The sequence below is a fragment of the Hevea brasiliensis genome, chromosome 1, assembly GCF_030052815.1.
Source record: "Hevea brasiliensis isolate MT/VB/25A 57/8 chromosome 1, ASM3005281v1, whole genome shotgun sequence".
In the NCBI taxonomy this organism is placed as follows: domain Eukaryota; kingdom Viridiplantae; phylum Streptophyta; class Magnoliopsida; order Malpighiales; family Euphorbiaceae; genus Hevea; species Hevea brasiliensis.
In genome coordinates this window covers 124,936,904-124,952,948 of record NC_079493.1, presented here as the reverse complement: position 1 = coordinate 124,952,948, position 16,045 = coordinate 124,936,904, and positions in this window count along the sequence as shown.

Genomic DNA, 16,045 nt, shown 5'->3' with positions numbered 1-16,045 from the left:
TCGCTGTAAACTGTATATTCTTTACCCGGTGTAGGTAAAGTTAAGATTGGAGCTTCATGTTAGTAGTATGCCCTAGAGCATATCATTTAGTATGTATCTTGTACATAATTTTATTAATAAAAGGCATTTTCACTTTTCCGTTTACATAATATATTTATGTGTAATAGAAAAGGTCCATTGATATTTTGTTAGAAATATTATTCTTAAGTTGTTAAGAATATGAGTGACAATATTTCTAGCACAAAGTATCATAAATAGGTTCACAATCGAGGATACTTCATAATAAGGACATGACTTATCCAGAAAGATTGTATTCATGTTTGTTCCCAAGTTATTTATATGAGATATAAATAAGATGGAATGGTGAGTCTCATGCCATATGACAAACATGATAGGCACTTATAAATGATAAGTAGGCCGAACCAGTGACACTTATGACAAGCACATGGAGTTTACTCTTGTCAATGTTTTGTCATAAATCATATCAGTGCATATAATCTTTAGACCTGAGATAGCACAGTTATCTTGTATATAGGTAGTTTGAGTTTGATCTGCTTTCATACTTGTACTATGTATGGGTATATGGGCATGTGTTGGCTCACGCTAGTTATATATGGAGGTAGGTGTTGATCAAGGTGGAATCTGTTCCTCTAAGTAAATATATATAAAATCCTATGTTCATTTAATTGTTCTTGATGTTTCAAGTTCCTGGCAATGACAGATAGATTTATTCAGAAAAGAGTTTCTGATGAGAAAAATCTTTTAATCAAGAACTGGAATTAAAAGAGAACATAATATTCATAGCAAATGGAGTTTGACATAAACCATGACTCCAGTTTGAGTTGGGATTTTGTAACAGAGAGATTCTAGTGCATGGTAACATATGATTATAGGTTCATTTAAGGTAAATCTTATTACTAATTGGGTGGCCATGGCATGCTATGCTAGGTGTTAACCATGGTCTATGAGGTTCATAAAATGATTTAGAGAAATCATTTATGGTAAGAAAAAGTTCTGATGATATTAAGAGTTGATATCATGTCTCATTGCCAATTAGTGATGAGCCTAGTAAGTCACACACATACACAAGTTATCACCTATTTAAATATGATTTAATTAATTAATTAAAGAGTTTAATTGATTAATTAAATAGGTTTGGTTTGCAATTAAATTGCAAAGTCCCTAGCATGACTTGAAACCAAATCTAGATTATTGGATGTGTAGTATAAATTAAATTTATATTTAAAGTGTTTAAATATGAATTTAATTGATGAGAAATTAATTAATAGAGATTAATTAATTAATTTATATTTGATATAAATTAATTAGAAGAAGAAAATAATTATTTTGGGTTAAGAACTCAAAATTAAGACACAGGGGCATCTTGGTCATTTTACAGTGTGACACGTGACACCATGAGATGGTGACACATGGGATTACACATAAGCTTGCCAAATGTTTTTTTTTAATCATGTAAGATGATTAAAACCAAGATTAAATATAGGTTTGACACTTGGCACAATGTGATTGGGTCACTTAAACCTAGAGCTAATAAAAAAGGTGACATGTGGCTAGGGTTTAATGTGTTAACCTAGCTATTTAAGTGTGGTTATGAAAAGAAAAAATAACCAGTAGCCTCTCCTCTCATTTTGTCACGCCACTTTGAGCCTCTCCAGCTATTTCTCTTCATCTCTCATCAATTCAAAGAGATTAGCCATCAATCTCTTGAATTAAGAACACTAGAAATTGTTTCTAGTGTCCTGTTTACATCTCTAATCTCTTAAAAGGTAGAACTTGAATTTCTAATTAATAGAAAAAGCTTAAGAGGCTGTTCAAGGGCTGCCATAGGTGTTCTTGGTGTGGACAAGCTAGAGGGACAACATTTGGTGTCCTGAAGACGAATCTCAAAGGCGCAGACACACTGCAGTGCATCAAGAGGTTAGTGTAATCGTTCTTGATTTAATCTAGGGTTCTAAAATTAATCTGATTAATTTTAAAATCTCAAATGGCAAATACAGATCCAAAAACATATTAAAAGAGTTTTAATATGTTGTTTATCATTGAAATCAAATAGATAAAAATAAATCTTGCATGGTGCATGTGACCCTAGATAAATTTTTTTTGAATTCAATGGTATAATCTTGTGTTTTTCACTCTTCTGTTCCTTCACTTCAGTCAAACATCTCTTCAATTCATCAAAACTCTGCTGGCATTTGTCTGTCCACTGAAATTTCACGTCTTTTCTAAGTAACTTGGTCAATGGAGATGCCAACATGGAGAATCCCTTCACAAATCTACGGTAGTATCCAGCTAAACCCAGAAAACTACGAATCTCTGTGACATTTCTGGGTGGCCTCCAATTAAGGACAGCTTCAATCTTGCTTGGATCTACCTTAATACCCTCTTCTGATACTACATGCCCCAAGAAAGATATTTCCTTCAACCAAAATTCACATTTCGACAATTTAGCATATAGCTGTTTCTCCCTCAAAGTTTGCAGTATAATTCGCAGATGTCTATCATGCTCTTCTGCATTCCTCGAATAGACCAATATATCATCAATAAATACCACAACAAACTGATCGAGGTATGGTCTAAAGATAGTGTTCATCAGATCCATAAAAGCAGCCGGAGCATTAGTTAACCCGAATGGCATGACTAGGAATTCATAATGGCCATAGCGGGTTCTGAAGGCAGTTTTAGGAATACTCTGCTCTTGTACTTTCAGCTGATAATAACCTGATCTCAGGTCAATTTTGGAGAACACAGCTGCACCCCTCAACTGATCAAACAAGTCATCAATGCGGGGCAATGGATATCTGTTCTTTATAGTCACCTTATTCAACTGTCGATAATCAATGCATAACCGGAGAGTGCCATCCTTCTTCTTTACAAACAACACTGGCGCTCCCCAAGGTGACACACTAGGGCGGATAAAGCCCTTGTCAAGCAATTCTTGCAATTGCACTTTCAACTCTTTCAATTCTGCTGGTGCCATTCTATAGGTGTTATGGAGATTGGGTCCACACCAGGCATAACATCAATCTCAAACTGCACCTCTCTTTCTGGAGGTAATCCTGGCAACTCATCAGGAAATACATCCGAAAAGTCACATACCGTAGGGATGTCCCTTAGTGCTGGACTCCCCACCTGGGTGTCTATCACATGTGCCAAGTATGCTTCACACCCCTTTCTGATCATTCTTCTGGCTAGTGCGTAGAAATGATGTTTGATGGCGATAAATGCCTCTCCGTGTATTACCACATCACCGTCTGCAGAGGAGACCAAAAGTGACATCTTGATCTACGATCAATCATAGCATGATGCACGGCTAACCAATCCATGCCCAAGATAATATCATACTCTCTGAAAGGCATTTCAATCAAGTCGACAGAAAACATGTCCTTGGATCACCAAAGGGACGTCTCTATAAATCTGTTGACCGGACTTCTTGTTCTAATGGACTAGTTACTAGCACTTCAAAACCCATTTGCACACATGGAACAGCAAGTGAACTGACTATGCTAGCACTAACATATGAATGGGTTGAACCCGGATCAAACAATACAAATACATCTTGACCAGAGATAGAGAATGTACCAGCTACCACATCAGAAGTCTCAGCCTCTTTTCGCTGTTTCATTGCGTAGATTCTGGTTGAAGCACTTCCTTGTGCTGATTGACCAACTGTGCCCTGACTGCCTGAAGTAGTGCCTCTACCTCTGCCTCTTCCTCTGCCAAATGACTGTGAACCTCTAGGAGCAGGACTCTGAATAGATCCCTCGGCAGTAGTAGGAGCTGGACCATATCTCGGAGCACTAGTACAGTCTTTAGCTATATGGCCCTTGCCTCCACAATTAAAGCAGCTCGGTGGCCCAATAACATTTCCCCATGAATCTTGCCACAAGTCTCACGCGGGCGGAATGTGAACCCTGCAGCAGTGCGACTGGACCTAGGGGGTCTCTGTCCAGAGAATCGGCCCCTACCAAATCTTCCACCTCGACCCCTGCTGGGTCCACTAAACTTCTTTTTCTTTCCAGAGGTAGCACCAGAACTCTGTTCAACTGATTTTTCCCCCTTGTCTTTTTCTGATTTCTCAGCTTTTTCCTTCACTGGGGTTGCTTCTGCTTCAACTCTCTCCAGTTCAAGTGCTTGGGACATAAGTTCTGAGAAGTTGCTGTGTCGAAATCCCACAACTTGCATCCTTATGCTGGGCTTCAAACCCGTCTCAAATCTCTTGCATCTTGCCTTGCTGGTAGTAAGGAGACTCCCCGCATAGTGACTCAGGCGGGAGAACTCCCTCTCATACTCTGCCACCGATCGGTTTCCTTGTTTCAGACTCAAAAATTCTTGCAATTTCTGGTCAACATATGCATCTGGGATGTATTTCTGTCTAAACTCTCTGATGAAGTCCTCCCAGGTCAGCACTGGTGGTTCAACCAAGCTGTGGGGGATGGTCTTCCACCAATCATACGCATCCCCTTGCAGTAGAGACATGGAATACTCAAACTTCAGCTCATCTTGGCAGTGCAGTTTCTTAAACACTCTGTCCATTCTTTCAAGCCATTGCTCTGCCTCTAAGGGGTCTACTGTACCCTTAAATTCTGCAGCCCCATACTTCAGTAGTTTATCATATTGTCTGGCTGGAGGCAGTGGTTGTGCCACAGGTGGTTGGGGGTGGAGCTTGAACAGGCATACCCCCAACCATTTGTTGAAACATTGCCGCCATCTGCTGTGCGAACTGTGCAGGAAATTGCGGCATTTGTGGGGCTGGTGCTGCTGACCCACTGACATTCTGCAAAGCTGGGGCTTCCTCTTGTGCCTCAGCTTCAACAGACTGCTCAACTGAGCGATCCCCTTCTTCCATTTCAATCTGAAGTTAGGGTATCTCCTGAACAAATAACACATGGAGATTTTCCTCCGTTAGTTCATATTCATGATGTAATGCACTGTATGTAACAAAAATGGACATTGAGCAGTTGTACTTAACAAAGAAAAGACACAAGTTCATAGGTTAAAACATACTTCAAAACTTTGCTCTGATACCACTAAAACATGTCACACCTTACCCCTCTGTAAGGCATAACATGATCCCATAGAATACCTAATGAACTACCGAACTTCACCTACCGATAACTCATTAAGTACCCTACAAGGAATTTTAAAACAATTTTCTTATCTTTGACAAGTGGTGAGCATTTCTAATAAGTATTTAAAACATTTAGTTGAAATTAAAACTAATTAATATTTTTGGCCATTTTAGTTTTCCGCAAATCTTATAAAAATTTTGACAGAGTTTCCTCTGTATTTTGAGAAAACCGTTCTTCAAATACCTGAAATAAAAGCACTTCCAATAATTATCTAACCACTGCTTCAAATTCATACTCAATCTCAACCAATTTCTCAAAATTCACAAGTTCAAAAATTTTCAAAATACTGTCCATCAATATCATTTATTCATATTCCATTCAAGATAAACAATTTATATATTCATCATACTAAAATTTACATTCAAAAAGTCCAAATTAAAATTTATTACAACTTTTATACAAACTTTGTACAAGCTGCTCAAGACCCATGTACATGTCCATACATTTATGTGCAATATATACATCAAAAGAAATATTCTGATTAGGGTATAAATTATACCCGAAAACTTTAAGTGGTAGCTTCTCACACCTCGGCTCGATCTGCTGCTCCTCTAGTCTCTGTATCTGTGCGGCAAATAAAAGCTATCATTGAGTACTAGGACTCGATGGTACACAATATACTAAAATAATCTTTATGCAAAACTTAAAGCACATTCATTCAAAAATTTGGCTAAACATGAAAATTAAATACAATCATGCATTGTAAGGTTTTACATGTAAACCAAGTTCATTTCAAAGTATCAAAACACATTTCATAAAACCCACGGTTAGATCACGCCATTGAAACAAATAGAATCTCAATAGCCAGAGGCTAAAGAGAAATCACATGAATCTCGATAGCCAAAGGCTAAAGAGAAATCATATCACAAGGCTAGCTAGCTCAAATATATGGATATCCATTCACATCCTCTTCTACTGGCACACCTCAACACTTCTCCAGAGAAGGAATCAAAATTCGAAACTAATTACCCCCACTAGTCGTGCTAGTGAGGTGTTCAAATATGTGGTCATGACACTGTGGTTTCAAAACTTATCTTAACAATTTGCTAAACATTGTCTTTTCAAATATACATAATAACTTTCAACAATTTAGATCAAACATCATAAGAATGCCATAATCCAATATTTCATATTATTCAAAACGATATGCAAAAAATGATTATAAAAGTATATGTTGTTCACAAACCTCAAACGAGTCGCCTGTTGGCCTTGACTCGACTCCTCGGGTTCTGTCCCGGTATTCTTTTCCACTGAAACACGAAATTTTCCAATGTTTCAGTACTAAAACTTAAAATAAATCCAAAATAAACATAACTTCACATTTACCTAGCTCTAACGTGTTAAATTCGACGTTCTCGAAATTTTGTGTTTCGGGTTACTATTCACTGCACTATTCAAGTCAAATTATTGACTTTCTAAGGCTTAATAGGTATGGGAACTCCAACTTCACCCACATACCACATTTTGGTCACCAAACTTGTTGGTTTTGGTCATTTGTTTAAAGCTTAGGTCATTTTGGCAAAATTGCCAATTTTCGGTTTTGGTTCTCTGAAGTTGCACTGTTTCATTGGTCGGTCTACTGTTGGAATTTGACAAAACTTCCTTCATAGAAAATGTTCCTTATTGTCTTAAGTGTATTCTCATTTTTGGATCACCCCAATCAGAGTTTCGTAGCTCAAGTTATGGCCAAAATAATTTTACTATTCACATGTACTGTTCATACTGAGATTTTGGTGCTGGCAGATTTTTGGTCCAACTTTGGTTAATAATTTGATCAAGTTAAGTTCATAATTTGGTCTCACTTTCTTCATATGAAATGTTGTACTATGTCTTAGGTTTCCATCGGTTCAAGAATCGCCTAAATCCGAGTTTTCTAGAGAGAGTTATAACCATCCAAACATTGCTGCTCAATGAAAATTCTGCAGAATCTCAGTACAGTAAATTTAACTTTGCTCAATGATTTGAATGAGTTAATGGCCTAATTTTGGTTGGTGTTCTTCATGAAAGTTTTAGGTCTATATCATATCTAATTTCTGGTAAAATTTCAGGTCAATTTGACCTGTCTAACTCGAGTTATGACCAAATGAACAGTTACTGTTCATTTGGTCAGTTTAGTGCAGTGGCAGCCTGCTATCAATTCACTTTGGTCAATTGTTTCACCAAGTTTTGGTCAGTTTTTGGTCATGGTTCCTTAATGAAAATTGTGCTCTTTTATGTCTATTTTCATCTCCAATTGGTGGCATATCAATTGGACTTGTAAAATTTGAGTTTTGGTCCTTCAAAGTGGGTTTGGTCATGCTGCCAGCAGCATGACCATTGACCTACGAATTTGGTTTAGTTTTCTATCATTCCCACACAAGTTATTTGGTCATAATTGACCATTATTTCACTTCACAATAGGTCCAAGATATCATTTATGCATTTCTCCAAAATTTTGCCTCAAAACCCTAACATTCAAACCCTAGCTCTTCCATCTCATGCATTAAATCACAACTAGTGCACTTAACCTTAACCATTCACTAATCAAAGCTTTTAAACTTATTCTAATGCATCAAATTCATGTAAATCATACTCCTCTCAAGCTGCCCAAATTTCAGTTTGGTCATTCTCCCATGTTTTTATTTCATTTCATAACTTCTAAGCTCATGTCAACCATTGCATATGCATTTAAAGAAGTAATATAATGAGTTAACACACTAACCTTTCTTAAATCTTCAAAACCCTAACTTTTGTTCTTCTTTCTTTCTTTCTTTCTTGCTCAATCCTCTTCTCAAGTTACCTAGATAAGCTTTAACTATGGTGGCTAATTTTTCTATGGTGAAATTTTATGATATACAAGCTCAAAATTGAGCTTTAATGGAGTTTGTGGAGATGGAGAGTTAAGAAAAAGAGAGAGATTAGAGAGGAGATGAAGGTTGTGAAATAAGAAAAAAAAACCAATTTCTTTTCTTTTTATTTTGCTTATGGAAGACCACAAAGTCACAATTTAATAATTCATTTAAATAAATTCTTTTATGACATCACCTTTGACTTTTCTAACTTCTTTCTTTTCTTTTTTTTTTTCTATTTATTTTTTTCTATTAGTTCTTTAATTTAATTCTCGATTCCGAAATTTTCTTTTCTCTGATTTTATTTGACAGTTAGGTCAGGAGTCAGCTCTCGGGGTCAATTGACCAAATCACCCCTCGCCGGTTCATCCCGGTTTACAAATAATCCAATATTTCTTCCGATTCCCTGACCTAATTATTTGACTGACTTAACAGCTCTTTTTCGTGATTTTCTCTTTTCCACTGTGTTCATAAGGGTCCCAAGGACCGCAGCGTCAATTTTTACGGTTCGAAATTTGAGTTTAAAATGACTTCGCAGTCATTCCCGAGGAGGTCACTCATCGCTGTGACTCTCGGCTCGTTTAACCTCTTATGTTCTGTTTTTCTTATTTGTAGTTAACTAATTAAACATTACTAATTATTTGTGTTTATGGCTTCTCATGTTGTCTTAAGTGTGGCCCTAATCCCATTAATTGTCCGGACCGACACCGGTCACCGGAACAGTGAAATATACCAGGCTATACAACGGGGGTGTTACATTTTTTACTCAGAGCAACTGCTACTACATTTGCCTTCCCAGGATTATACTGGATGGTACAATCATAGTCCTTCAGAAGTTCCTCCATCTCCTCTGCCTCAAGTTTAAATCCCTCTATTGGAAGATGTACTTCAAACTCTTGTGGTTAGTGTATATCTCGCGCACTTCACCATATAGGTAGTGTCTCCAGATCTTTAGTTTAAAGACTACAGCCGCCATTTCTAAATCATGGGTGGGATAGTTCTACTCATGCTTCTTTAGCTGTCTTGAAGCATAAGCCACTACTTTTCCATGCTGCATCAAAACACACCCTAAGCCAACTCTGGAGGCATCATAGTACACATTATATCCTTCACCACTCATCGGTAATGTTAACACAGGGGCTGTAGTTGTAAAGGCAAAAAAAAAAAAAAAAAAAAAAAGGAAAAAATGGTCCATTCATGCATTGCATTCATGTACATAGCATGCTTAGGTTAACCCTAAAATCCTATTTTTTGAGAAAACATAGCCTCGAAACACACCAAAAAGACTTTCTATCAGGTCACTTGGGTTAGGAAAGGGAAGAGACTAGTAAGGAGTTCACCTGCACTACTTAAGATGGAAGAAACTATGGCCGTGCTTAATGAAATATTGAATGCCAAGATGTTTGAGCTAGAAGAGATAATTGTGGTCAACTTTAGAAAGAGGCCCCAAGGTAGGCCAATTAAGTGGCATTAAAGTTATTGAGGTTCAAATTGTGTCTCACACCCCAAGGAGATTTTTTCCAATTCAGCCAACCCTTATCCGAAGTTTTGGAGGGTCTCAAAGTTCAAGACCTCCTATAGCTCTTAGCACCCAGACCACTACAAAACCCACTCTCACCTAGCTATGATATCAACCAATGTTGCCGGTTCTACCAAGCCCACAGTCATGACACCGACTGATGCTTTCAACTTAAGCATGATATCTAAGACCTAATTGATGCTAAAAGGATAATTGATCCAGAAAATCAACCCCAAAGCCCCATGCCTAGTCAAAATTTCTACCTACACCAAGTCTCTACATGATCTCCATCACCCCAAATAACCCTAACAGAATTATTGACTTTATCCAACCCATCCAAAAGCCCAATGAACCTATCCAACCCATCCAAAAGCCTAATGAACCTCAGTCTATAATGGTTGTTGACATTTGTGATAATTCTAGCTATGATGAGGGTCCTTTGGATGTCTAGACTGATTCTGATGAGGAGATAGTTACATTACAACTAGATGGTTCAGTTCCACTAGTGTCTGATTTTCAAGTTATTGGGATATATGAAAATTAGATGGATCTAAAAGTGGCTACAATGAAAAAACGGATGAAGTATTTTCCTAGCATAGGCCTAGGAGAAAGTATAGACGGCCTAGTGGTTTTTCTTGAAATGAAGGGGTAGATCACAAGGTATGATTTGGGCTATGAGCCAACTAAAGACGAAAAAGAGTCAAAACCTCCTAAGTTCTTGAAAGAGGGGCAATTACCTAGACATATGATTAAGAGTTACTACATGTGAAAGTGCTAAAGCAGAAAATCAGGACCATTGATCTAAGGGCTGCATGGAAAGCTAAGCACCTAAAGTTACACTCCTAAGTTTGAGTTTGTCTTTTGTAATGGTCACAGTAGTGATACTGATGTTTCCAATTCTGATGTACTTGATAAAGATTTTGAGGCAAAGATCAATAACATGACCAGTCCTTTTGCTTACTTGTTTGATGTTTATTCTAATAGGCGTATGCATGGCATTCATAATCATTTAGAATCAGTTTCTATTAATGCATCAAAATCGATCTCTATTAATTTGGGTACACCAAATAATCCTAAAGACATTAAGTTAGCTGAAGATTTAACCCAAGAAGAAAGAGATAAATTTATAGCCTTGTTAACAAAGTACCAAGAAGCACATGCCTCGAGCTTAAAATCAGATGGCCGATTCCCAAGCCACACTGGTATCCCCATAGGAAAAGAGTGATCAAAAGTTAACTTAGCTAGTTATCCTAATGAGGAGTAAAATTTCGTGCTATGAAGGATTAGTAATAGCACATGTGGACCTAGAGGGAGAAGGAAAATAATATGAAGACATAAGGAGGTCTCTGAAAGTGAGAGAATACTCACAATAAGCCTACAAACGAGATAGAGCAACAATTCATAGATTAGCTACTCAACTTACTGTAGCTGGGGGGCAATTCTACAAACTCTTATGTGTGATAGAAAAATAGGCTGAGCAAATAATGAAAGAAGTACATGTAGGAATGTGTGGTTCCCATATAAATGGAAAGGTTCTAGTTGAAAAAAAAAATGTTTGAAACATATAAGGATTGGCCTGAAAATTTCATTTATGTTCTTTAAGGTTATAGTAGTACTACAAGGACATCCACGGAGGCAATCTCATTCTCTTTAGTGTATGGGACTAAAGTAGTACTATCCATTAAGCAAGAGGTCAAATCCTTAAGAGTGATGCTAGAAGCTAAGATCCTAGAAAATGAGTGGGCCTAGAAGAGATATGAAGAACTAGCTTTGATTGATAAAAAGAGGATGCGAGCCTTGTATCATATGCAGGCTTATCAAAGAAAGATAACTAGGGCCTTTAATAAGAAGGTGAAGTCAAGAAAGATCAAAGAGGGAGATATGGTTGTGAAACAAACTCGGCCCATGCCTTTTGATCCAAGAGGAAAGTTTAAGCCAAACTGGGATGGTCCACACATAGTCAAAAAGATCTTGTTACTGTAAGAATATCAGACCTGGATGGGAATGAATTTCAAGAACCAGTCAATTTAGACAGGCTTAAATGGTACTTTGTGTGAGACAGGCCCGCCAGGCTGAAAACCTGTAAAAGGCGGTCTAGGCAAAAGTAAGGGTCAAGGAAAAAAAAGAAAAGAAAAGAAAAATGCTAGATTGAAAAGTTGCAAAAGACAGTCTAGGCAAAAGGAGAGATGAGAGAAGATCTGGATGGAAAACCTGAAAAGGTCATTCGGCAGGTTATAAAGCTTATTTCTAACTTTGAAAGGTTAGAAATTTGACAAAACTAAATGTAAGAAGGAGTAATGGTGTACCTGAATAAATAAAGAAGTTTTTATTACATTGACTAGGGATGGATTTTATTTAATTATGATCGTGAATGTTTGTGTCTTGAGGAATACATCAAATGATTAAGTAATTGAATTGCATTATTTTGATTTAATCTATGTCTTCTGAGCATGACAAGATAGGTGCTTGATATGAATGCCCTGGTAATTGTCTAATTTCAAAAAAAAAAAAAAAAAGAGAAGCTCGCTAGGTGGAAAACCTAAAAGGGCCTCTTAGGCAAAAGTTAGAGCAAGCCCGCTGAGATGAAAACTCTAAAGAGCATTTCAGGCAAAAGTTAGGGCACAAAGAATTGAGTTCATGGAAAAGAAAGGAGTCAAGGCAAAAAAAGTTTTGAAATAGCTGTAGAATAATGAAGCATGGGGGAGAGAAGAAAAAGAAAAAGAAAAATCAGAAGGAAATTGTATTGTGACCTTAAGGAAGTCATTTTTGGTGAACAGTTCTTCTCAAAAATTTTGAGGTTATAAGAAAGTTTTTGCAAAAAGAGGTCCCTCAGAGGACTAATTTTTTTTTAGAATCTTTAGTAAAATCAGCATGCCCATGATAGGAAGTAGCATATAGGAAACATAAAAATCAGAGAGAATTTTGAGACCCAATCATTCTAAATTTTTCAAATCATGACAGATATTTTTTGATAAGTCCTTAGACGTTGTTTAGGGCGCATGACATAGTTTTGTAAGGCATAGAAGAACATGCATCAACATGTCACCTGTAGGTGTGTAAGGCGTAGAAGAACATGCATCACCACAGTTTCAAGTGTCGAACTACGAGGGGGTCTGATTCTTCCTCAGGATAGCGAGGGAGATATGTAGGTAGTTTAGGACCGCGGTCCTAAATACGAACCCATAACATTTCATGACAGATATTTTTTGGTAAGTCCTTAGACGTTGTTTGGGGCATATGGCATAGTTGTATAAGGCGTAGAAGAACACGCATCAACATGTCACCTGTAGGTGTGTAAGGCGTAGAAGAACATGCATCACCACAGTTTCAAGTGTCGAACTACGAGTGGGTCTGATTCTTCCTCAGGATAATGAGGGGGATACGTAGGTAGTTTAGGACTGCAGTCCTAAATACGAATCCACAATATTTCAAATCACACAGTTGCCATTGTCATGAGACCGTAGCTAGTCTCATGACACAGAGTGTATCGACAGAGCAAGATGCACTCAATTTTCACATGACACAGTTATCACTGTTATGAGACCGTAGCTAGTCTTATGACGCAGAGTGTATCGACAGAGCAAGATACACTCATTTTTCACATGACACAGTTATTACTGTTATGAGACCGTAGCTAGTCTCATAACATAGAGTATGTCGACCGAGCAAGATATACTTGATCCTCATAGCCAATGTTTCATAGTTATTAGAAATTTGAGTTTCACTTTGACGAAACTTGAGCAATGCTTTCGCATTGATTTCAACTTTCGCCAAAGTGGGGGGCAAATTGATTCTTCCTCAAGATAATGAGGGGGATACGTAGGTAGTTTAGGACTGCAGTCCTAAATACGAATTCACAATATTTCAAATCACACAGTTGCCATTGTCATGAGACCGTAGCTAGTCTCATGACACAGAGTGTATCGACAGAGCAAGATGCACTCAATTTTCACATGACACAGTTATCACTGTTATGAGACCGTAGCTAGTCTTATGACGCAGAGTGTATCGACAGAGCAAGATACACTCATTTTTCACATGACACAGTTATTACTGTTATGAGACCGTAGCTAGTCTCATAACATAGAGTATGTCGACCGAGCAAGATATACTTGATCCTCATAGCCAATGTTTCATAGTTATTAGAAATTTGAGTTTCACTTTGACGAAACTTGAGCAATGCTTTCGCATTGATTTCAACTTTCGCCAAAGTGGGGGGCAAACTGTAGACCCTTATTTTGTGATGAGTATGTGCATTGAGGCCGTGGGAAACCCGATGATGAAAAATTATATGACTGTAAGATGTAATTGGAGGCATGGAGCTGAATTATTAATTCCGTGGCATGATCTTGAAAAGAAAACAAAAATAATAATAAAGTTTTGGGGAAATTAATTTAATTAAATTTAAATAAAATTTTATTTTGTTTAAATTTAATATGGGTAGTTCTTAAATGGATCTAATTAAGTTTAATTAGGCTCTATGGGCCTAAGAAAGCCTAGTTAGGAATTTTAAATGGAACTCATTTAATTATTTTCTAAAAATTAAAATAATAAAATATCTCTCTCCTCCTTGGCCCCACACCTCTTCCTCATTCCCTATTGGTGCCTTCCATTTTTTCCTGTCTTCCTATTGGTTGAAACACCTCACCCATATCCCAGTCTTATTCGAATTCTGCAATTGTAGTTGTTTAAGTCATCTAAACTTTATCATCCTAAGACTCTAAATCCTACCACACCTCTTCCTCATTCCCTATTGGTGCCTTCCATTTTTTTCTGTCTTCCTATTGGTTGAAACACCTCACCCATATCCCAGCCTTATTCGAATTCTGCAATTGTAGTTGTTCAAGTCATCTAAACTTTATCATCCTAAGACTCCAAACTCTATCACACCTCTCTCCCAAAACCCTATAAATACCCTACTAGAGAAGAGAAGAAGGGGATGATGGGAGGAAAGAGGTAGAGAAAATTCAGAGCTATAAGAAATTTAGAGATATTTAAGACTCTTTGAGTTATTCCTTATTATTTTTTTTTTCTTCAAGAAGATTTTCATACAATATTTCTGGAATGTCAGTTTTTATTGTTTTCTTTTCAAGATCTATGCCACATAATATTTTAATTCTATGCTCTTTGTCTTCAATTTATTTTATATGTTCATATAGATCATGTAATCATGTTTAATTTGAGGGGATACACAACTCTGCACATGTTTAGTTTCTGTCTCTCGTACTTTTATTATTTTTCTTTATTTTCTTTATTTTTTTTTATTTACAAATAAAATTGATAAGTAGCCCTAAGGTAAGTACCAAATAGGGCATTGTAGACCCTTATTTTGTGATGAGTATGTGCATTGAGGCCGTGGGAAACCCGATGATGAAAAATTATATGACTGTAAGATGTAATTGGAGGCATGGAGCTGAATTATTAATTCCGTGGCATGATCTTGAAAAAATAAAAAATAATAATAAAGTTTTGGGGAAATTAATTTAATTAAATTTAAATAAAATTTTATTTTGTTTAAATTTAATATGGGTAGTTCTTAAATGGATCTAATTAAGTTTAACTAGGCTCTATGGACCTAAGAAAGCCTATTTAGGAATTTTAAATGGGACCCATTTAATTATTTTCTGAAAATTAAAATAACAAAATATCTCTCTCCCCATTGGCCCCACTCTCTTCCTCACTCCCTATTGGTGCCACCCCCTTTCCCTCTCTTCCTATTGGTTGGAACACCTCACCCATATCCTAATCTCACCCAAATTCCTCAATCTCAGTTGTTTAAGTTATCTGAACCTTATCACCCTAGGACTCCAAACCCTACCATACCTCTTCCTCACTTCCTATTGGTGCCTTCCCCTTCCCCTCTCTTCCTATTGGTTGAAACACCTCATCCATATCTCAATCTCACCCAAATTCTGCAATCCTAGTTGTTTAAGTTATCTGAACTTTATCACCCTAGGACTCCAAATCCTATCGCACCTCTCTCCCAAAATCCTATAAATACCCCACTGATAAAAAATAAACAAAAGGGAGGATGGGAGGAAGAGAAAGAGAAAATTCAGAACTATAAGAAATTTAGAGATATTCAAGACTTTTTGAGTTCTTCCTTATTTTTTTTCTTTTCTTCAAGAAGATTTGCATACAAGATTTCTAGAAGGTTAGTTTTTATTGTTTTCTTTTCAAGATCTATGCCACACAGTATTTTAATTCTATGCACTTTGTCTTCAATTTATTTTATATGTTCATATGGATCATATAATCATGTTTAATCTGAGGGGATACACAACTCTGCACATGTTTAGTTTCTGTCTCTCGTATTTTTATTATTTGTCTTTATTTTCTGAATCTGTAAAAAATTTGTAAAAATTATATTCATATTCTACATGAAATTCCATTAATTTTAGGCTCAAGAATCACTAAAAAAGCTTTAATATTTTGTAAGTTATGGCTGTTTGAAGTTAGGGTTCCTGTAAAATCTTATTTGCAGGATATCCGATTTGTGGAGCCCATATCTCCCTTGTTCCTTAATATTTTTGTGCAAATCTAGTATC